The sequence below is a fragment of the Mesoplodon mirus genome (genome assembly GCF_964341445.2).
Source record: "Mesoplodon mirus genome assembly, chromosome: 2".
Taxonomy (NCBI): Eukaryota; Metazoa; Chordata; class Mammalia; order Artiodactyla; family Ziphiidae; genus Mesoplodon; species Mesoplodon mirus.
Window position 1 is genome coordinate 31926838 of NC_138977.1, and position 8163 is coordinate 31935000.

Genomic DNA, 8163 nt, shown 5'->3' on the forward strand with positions numbered 1-8163 from the left:
TACCCAGATATATATTTCCCAGAAAGAAAAAAAAATTCCCTTTGCATTTTGGAGAATAACAAGTGATTTCAGAGGAGGCAGAACAGCTTGGGTGGTGCTCTTATTCTGGGTGCTTCACGAAACTGGCCAAAAAATGGCAGAAAAGAATCAAAGATATTTTCTATTATGACAACCAGAATCCAGTGAATATGTAGCTGTGACTCTGAGTCCCTGAGTAACTTAAAGAAATATATAGACTCTTTAGTGGGAAGACCAAAAGATTTTGTCTCATGAAAGCCCCATGACATGGGAGTCACACCAGGTCCTAGTTTAATTCTGACTCAGAGAAACAGGCTGTAACAAAGATTTTATAAGCTTAAAAATTAAAAAAGTCCCTTCCCATCACACATCTAAATACAAACATCTGGGACAGGAGAGGGGTGGGGTGGGATACTTAGAAGAGAACAGCAAAGCCAAGTAGCAGTGTCACAGTTTGCTGTGGCATCTCCACTGCAGACCCCATATTATCCAGTTTTAACATAAGGAAGCAAAAAGATTCTACAGACAAAAGACACAGGATGTGAGCAAGGATACTCTAAAATAAATAGCTTGAAAAGTTGAAGGAACGAATGGAATCTAACGGCAAGATATTTGGTGTTCTAGTCCAGGGGAGGAGAAGCAAGACAGCGCATCATCACTTAGGGATGATGAATATCCCCAGATATCAGCAGGATCCCTAAATGAATTCAAACACATCATCACTCAGTATTTGAAGTAATCTTTTATGGAGATAAGCTGGTTTATCTGATATATTACACTCACGGTGAAATAGTTTCCTTACCTTTACATGCCCTGCGCCATACCTTTTGCTTGTCAGATTGTCGTCACACAGGAGGGTGATGCGAATTGTCCGTTATCCTCCTCCCAAATTATTATCTGGTGTTGGGCACGTGAGTGTATGTGCAGAATACACATGTGTACAGAATACTAGAGAAGAGGCAAAGGGAAAAGATGCAGAAAGGTGTGAGAAATTAATAACATGCAGATAAAAACTCTGTGATGTATCAGTTAGAACCACACTGGTCTGTGTTCTGGGTTGAGTAGGTGCTTAAAGCATTTTGCAAAGGGTCCCCCAAAGAATAATCTGGAGACATAGAAAGAAGCCAGATAGTTCTCCCCACACATGCACGTTCTGTTTCATTTTAAAAATACAGTTGACCCTTGAACACCATGGGGTTCCGGGGGACTCCACCCCCCGACATTTTAACTTTCAGTCGCCCTGGGTACCTTGGGCTCTTTGTACCATGGGTTCAACCAGTCATGGATCAGTGTAGTATTTACTATGGAAAAATATCCCCCTACAAGTGCACCCAAGCAATTCAAACTCGTGTTGTTCAACAGGCAACCATAAGTACTTTTGCTGTTTAGTGTCATTTATTTTTTGAGCTACATATGGTAAGAAATCAAAATCTCTCAAATGTTTATGTTCCTTAAGGTTGTCAATCTAACTAGAATTCTCAATCCACTTAGAAGCTTGTCTTGCAGGGGCTAATAGAAAAGAGGAAAAGAAAACAAATTGACTGCACCTAAAGCACTGAAGTTAAAAGTTGTTTTGCGAGGGCCAAAGAAAGGGGGAAAAGGAAACGTTCATACGGTTGATAGACCCTAAAGCCACAAACTTACTGGTGATAGAAGCCATCGGGACTTTTTGGCTCCATAGGAGCTGATGACATCAGTATCTCCAGTTCCATTAACATCTTAGGCTTCATTTTGATTTAATTAATTGAAGTTGATTTATACTTTATCAAACACTGTATTTCCTTAAAAAAGGAATCTAGGCAGGATCAGGATGATCACAAGGGGATTCAGTGAAAAGTAAGACTGCTCTTCCCGGACCCGCAGTTCCTACCTCCCAGGCAGAGATGGAAGCTCTCTTTTTTTGTAGCCTGGCAACTTTTACCTTTTGATGCTTGAATCTAGATATGTTGGCTCTAAGCAGTCTTTGCTCTGATTGTTTTCATGGAGAATGTAAATCAAGTCACTGGTCATGGTGACCCCGCACATGTGACATTTATGCACATTTTGTTTTCTCTTTCCTAATAACAGGTGTTGGAGACAATAAAAATTAAGTTGTCTAGAATGTTTCATGTTGAATAACAGTCCACTTTTATGTGAACCATATCCTGCCATGAATGTAAGTACTCTAGAATGAAGGCTTTCTTTTTCCTTTGAAGCAAATTGAGAAAAAAAGTATTTTCTAAGGTCCCTGTCCTGATGGGAACACTACATTTCTGGAGTCGTCTTTTTGTTAGTAATGCACATGCAAAGCAAAGACTGTGTACTCTACACATATTTTTAGAGAGCTCTTTGTGTTCATACCACTTTACTGAAAAATTATGAAATTCTCAAGCAGAATTAAAAGCTGAAAAATGTGTAAATCATTGAAATTTTTGTGCTCGATTAAATTAACAATTAATAAGTATCTGGGCCCAGTTCTTGGACTGCTTTGGTTTCAAATACCATCCATATCCTGATGACTCTGAAATTTATACCTTTATTTTCAAACTTTCCAGAGTCTCTTCCATCTGGCAATCTATACAGCATCTCTTGATAGATGTCTAATGGGCATTTTAAAATGTGCAACAGGGACTCTTAATTTTCCTTCCAAAATTGCTCTTCTGATTTTCCCCATTTTAGTTGGTGGCAACATACCCCTCTGGATGCTTAAATCACAAGCCTTACAATCAACCTTGACTCATTTTTCTTTTTCCTCATAAGAAAAAGTTAATCTGGAAACAAAACCCAGGCTTCAAAACACACCTGGAGTCTGACCACTTTTCACCCCTTGGAGTGCAGTGTCCTAGTGACTCCCACTGTCTTCCATGTGATCACTGCAGTAGCTTCACTGGTTTGCCCACCTCCACCCTGGGTCTCACATGTGTTCTCCATACAGCAGCCTGGTCCCGCCCCCTCTCAGAACCTGCGATGCCTCCTTTGGACTCAGCTGGCTTACAAAGCCCTATAAATAAGATCTGCCCTCCCAAAGCTTGACGGCCTCCTCGCTCCATCTCTGCTCTGCCACGCCAGCTCCTTGCTGTTTCTTGCACATGCTAAGCACACTTCTGCTAAGCACCAGTGCCCTTGCTATTTTCTGTGCCTGGCGAGTTCTCCCACAGATATCCACCTAAACTGCTACCTCACGTCCTTGAAATCTCTGCTCAGAGGTCACTGTCACAGAGCCCTCCCTGCGCACTCTATAACATGCCAGCTCCTCTTCACTGTCCTTCTCTATTTCCCACACATGACTTCGTTGTCAACAGAGTGCTCCACCTGCCGTGATGCTGAGTCTTTGTTGTCTGTCTCCCCTTCGAGGAGGTCAGATGATGGAGACCGAAGCGAGGGCTCTGTGGTCACTCAACTTTCTGTGCGTCGTGTGTTGGGGTCCAAACCACATGCTCTGCTTGACCAGCAGCAGCGGTCTGGGGTTCAACGAGCCAGTTACATGTGTGGGATACGACACATGTCGTATATGTAAATGTTCATGGAAGCTTTATTTATCTATTCATAATAGTTCCAAACTGGATAATACCCAAATGTCTATCCACTGGTGAATGGATAAACAAATGTGATCATCCATATAATGGAACATTTCTCAGCAATAAAAAGGAATAAACTATGGATACATTTAACAACCTGTATGAATCTCAAAAATATTAAGCTCAATGAAAAAAGCCAGATACAGAAGACTACATACTCTATGATTTCACTTAATGACATTTTGGAAAAGGCATTACTATAGTAATGGGAAGCAGATAAGTAGTTAGTTACCAGGGTTTGGGGTGGGGGGAGGGAATTAACCATTAGAGGGCTCAAGGGAACCCCTTTGTGGTGATGAAGACTTATTTTATGTACATTTGATGGAAAGATAGCTTCCTTGGTTCAAAGAGAAAAGACTGATTTTTTAAATGTATTATGAACTAAGGAATATATTCTCACATAATTTACTTTACTTTAAAAATATTTGTCAGTGCAGTTTATGTCAGTTGTGGGTTCTAAAAGTATGTAAGTAATTTAAATGTAATGATATATACTTTAGAAAGGGGGACATTCAAATATGTAGTCAATAATCACAGTGGAATTAAGATTCTCCCCACCCATAAGTATAATTTTAATTTTATTTAATTTATTCTGCCTGACATCTGGTTTCTCAGAAAAGAGAAGCTATAAAAAGTTTTATTCTTTCCATCTTGAACATATCGTTTTCTTACTTAAACTCAAATACTTACTGTATAATAAAGTCGTCAAAAAAAGAAATGCGTGATGGGGGAGGCTTTGTCAGGCATAAGCATTTGCATCAATAACTCCTCTGTACCATACTAAATATAAGAGTTTGTCTCAGAGAAAGTAAAAGTAAAATCTGATGCATGGTGGAAATACACAAACTCTTCCATCCAAATAATCACACACTATTTCTTAGTTAGTAAACTTAGAAAATACTCTTAATCGAATGAAATCACCATAAAGTTAAAAACAATTTTTATTGAAGGATAGCATAAGAGAGAAAAGTACACCAATCCTACATGTGTGCAGATGGATGAATTGCCAGAAATGAACCAAACTTGTGAACGGCACCAGGATCAAGAAACACATCACTATATATACCCAGAAACTCCCTTCAAAGCCCCTCCAACCTGGCCAAGTCACTACCCCCCTCCAGGGGAAACATGTCTTGCATCATGGATTAGTTATACATGGCCTTGAACTTTACACTAATGAATCACCTAATATGCACTCTTTTCTGTATGGCTTCTTTCATTCAATGTTATGTGTTTTTTTGTGATTTTTAAAATTAACTTTAATTGGAGTATAGTTGCTTTACAATGTTGTGTTAGTTTCTGCTGTACAGCAAAGTGCATCAGCTTTACATATACATATATCCCCTATTTTTTAGATTTCCTTCTCATTTAGGTCACCACAGAGCATTGAATAGAGTTCCCTGTGCTGTACAGCAGGTTCTTATTAGTTTTCTATTTTATGTATAGTAGTGTGTATATGTCAATCCCAATCTCCCAATTTATCCCCCTCCCTCCTTTCCCTCTTAGAAATCATAAGTTTGTTTTCTATGTCTGTGAGTCTATTTCTCTTTTGTAAATAAGTTCATTTGTACCACTTTTTTTTTAGATTCCACATATAAGTGATATCATATGATATTTGTCTTTCTCTGTCTGGCTTAACTTCACTCAGCATGACAGCGTTATGTTTTGAAGATTCTTTCTTGTATGCAGCCAGTGTTCACCCTTTCTCAATGTGTTCATTATGTTCCACTGTGAAAAATAGCACACTTGATTCATTCTGCAGTTGATGGTCATTTGGGTAGTTTTTAGTTTTGCTCAGTCATAAATAGCACTACAAAGAACATTCTTCTCCACATTTTTGGTGAATAAGTACATGAATTTCTGGTGAGTATGTGTACAACTTCTAGGTCATAAGGTAGGTATATGTTCAGTTTGAATAAATACTGACCAAGATTTCTCAAAGTGATGTGTTAACTTATATTCCTACAAGCAGTGTACAGAAATTCTATTGCTCCATAGCCTTACCAATAATTGTTGTTTTCTGTCTCAAAAATGTTAGATATTCTAGTAGATGAGCTTTATTGAATTGCAGTTTTAATGCATATTTCCCTGATGTCTAATAAAATTAAGTACATATTTTACAGACTTATTGGCAATTTGGATATCTTCAATCATGAAATATCTGTTCAGGCTTTTTGTTCATTTTATTCTGGGGTTTCTTATCTTATTTTCCTAATATATTGATTTTAGGAGTTCTGAATATGAGACCTTTGTTGTATATAGTCCTGAAGATATCTTATCCTACTTTCTGTCAGACTCTATGTTTGAAAGAATTTTCAGAAAACTTAATTTCTCATGTGTTAGAATACTACTCGATGGTTAAACAGTTCATTAGTTAACAGCTGTTAGCTCCACTCTGATATTATAGTGCAAAAGCAGCTGTAAACAATATGTAAACAACTGAAGGTGACTAGATTTGTCCTGTAACTGGCCAGGTTTAGCCAACAGCCCAAAGCAAGATAGGCATGAAAGAAGAGAAATTTGGTAGGTATAATCTCAAATATTTGAGCATTACATTAACTGTAAGTTGACCAAATATTCCAATTAAAATTGTTTCCAATTTCTCTATTCTAAGGATTAAGTTTAGAACTAAGATTATCAGTTATTCTAGAACTAAGATTATCAGCTTGTATTAAAAAGAAGCTAACAAGTAATACATCTTAAATATGAGGCTGGGAAATGTTGAAAACAAAAGGATAGAAAATCAGTTGATGCAAACACCAACAAAAAAGGAAGCTTTCAGAACTGTACTAATAACAGACAAGGCAGACCTTAGGCAAAAATTATTATTAAAAATAAAGAAGCGACCTTCCTCCCCACGGATACACCAGAAATACAGCTACACGTGGAACAACTCCTACAGAACACCTACTGAACGCTGGCAGAAGACCCCAGACCTCCCAAAAGGCAAGAAACTCCCCACATACCTGGGTAGGGCAAAGCGGAGAGATTCCCGCACAGAGGATCGGTGCCGAGCGGCACTCACCAGCCCGAGAGGCTTGTCTGCTCGCCCGCCGGGGCACGCAGTGCTGGAAGCTGAGGCTCGGGCTTCGGTCAGAGCGCAGGGAGAGGACTGGGGCTGGTGGCGAGAACTCAGCCTGAAGGGGGCTAATGTGCCACAGCTAGCCGGGAGGGAGTCCGGGAAAACTCTAGAGCTGCCGAAGAGGCAAGAGACTTTTTCTTCCCTCTTGGTTTCCTGGTGCGCGAGGAGAGGGGATTAAGAGCGCTGCTTAAAGGGGCTCCACGGACGGGCGCGAGTCGCGACTGGAGGCGCGGAGCCCAGTGACAGGCGTGGGACGCTGGGGCTGCTGCTGCCGCCGCCAAGAAGCCTGTGTGCGAGCGCAGGTCACTGCCCACACCGCCCTTCCGGGAGCCTGTGCAGCCCGCCACTGACGGAGTCCCGGGATCCAGGGGCGGCTTCCCTGGGAGAACGCACGGCGCGCCTCGGGCTGGTGCAACGTCACGCCGACCTCTGCCGCTGCAGGCTCGCCCCGCACTCCGTGCCCCTCCCTCCCTCCTGGCCTGAGTGAGCCAGAGTCCCCGAAGAGGCTGCTCCTTTAACCCTGTCCTATCTGAGCGAAGAACAGACGCCCTCCGGCGACCTACACGCAGAGGCGGGGCCAAATCCAAAGCTGAGACCTAGGAGCTGTGAGAACAAAGAAGAGAAAGGGAAACCTCTCCCAGCAGCCTCAGAAGCAGCGGATTAAAGCTCCACAATCAACTTGATGTACCCTGCATCTGCGGAATACATGAATAGACAATACATCATCCCAAATTGAGGAGCCCGGAGTCAGTGCTGTGCCTCTGAGGTGGGAGAGCCAACTTCAGGACACTGGTCCACAAGAGACCTCCCAGCTCCACATAATATCAAACGGCGAAAACCTTCCAGAGATCTCCATCTCAACACCAGCACCCAGCTTCACTCAACGACCAGCAGGCTACAGTGCTGGACACCCTAAGCCAAACAACTAGCAAGACAGGAACACAACGCCACCCATTAGCAGAGAGGTGGCCTAAAATCATAAAAAGTCCACAGACACCCCAAAACACACCACCAGACGTGGACCTGCCCACCAGAAAGACAAGATCCAGCCTCATCCACCAGAACACAGGCACTAGTCCCCTCCACCAGGAAGCCTACACAACCCACTAAACCAACCTTAGCCACTGGGGACAGACACCAAAAACAACAGGAACTACGAACCTGCAGCCTGCAAAAAGGAGACCCCAAACACAGTAACATAAGCAAAATGAGAAGACAGAAAAACACACAGCAGGAGAAGGAGCAAGATAAAAACCCACCAGACCTAACAAATGAAGAGGTAATAGGCACTCTACCTGAAAAAGAATTCAGAATAATGATGGTAAAGATGATCCAAGATTCTATTTCCCAGATCCAAAATCTTGGAAATAGAATAGACAAAATGCAAGAAACAGTTAACAAGGACCTAGAAGAACTAAAGATGAATCAAGCATCGATTAAAAACACAATACATGAAATAAAAAATACTCTAGATGGGATCAATAGCAGAATAACTGAGGCAGAAGA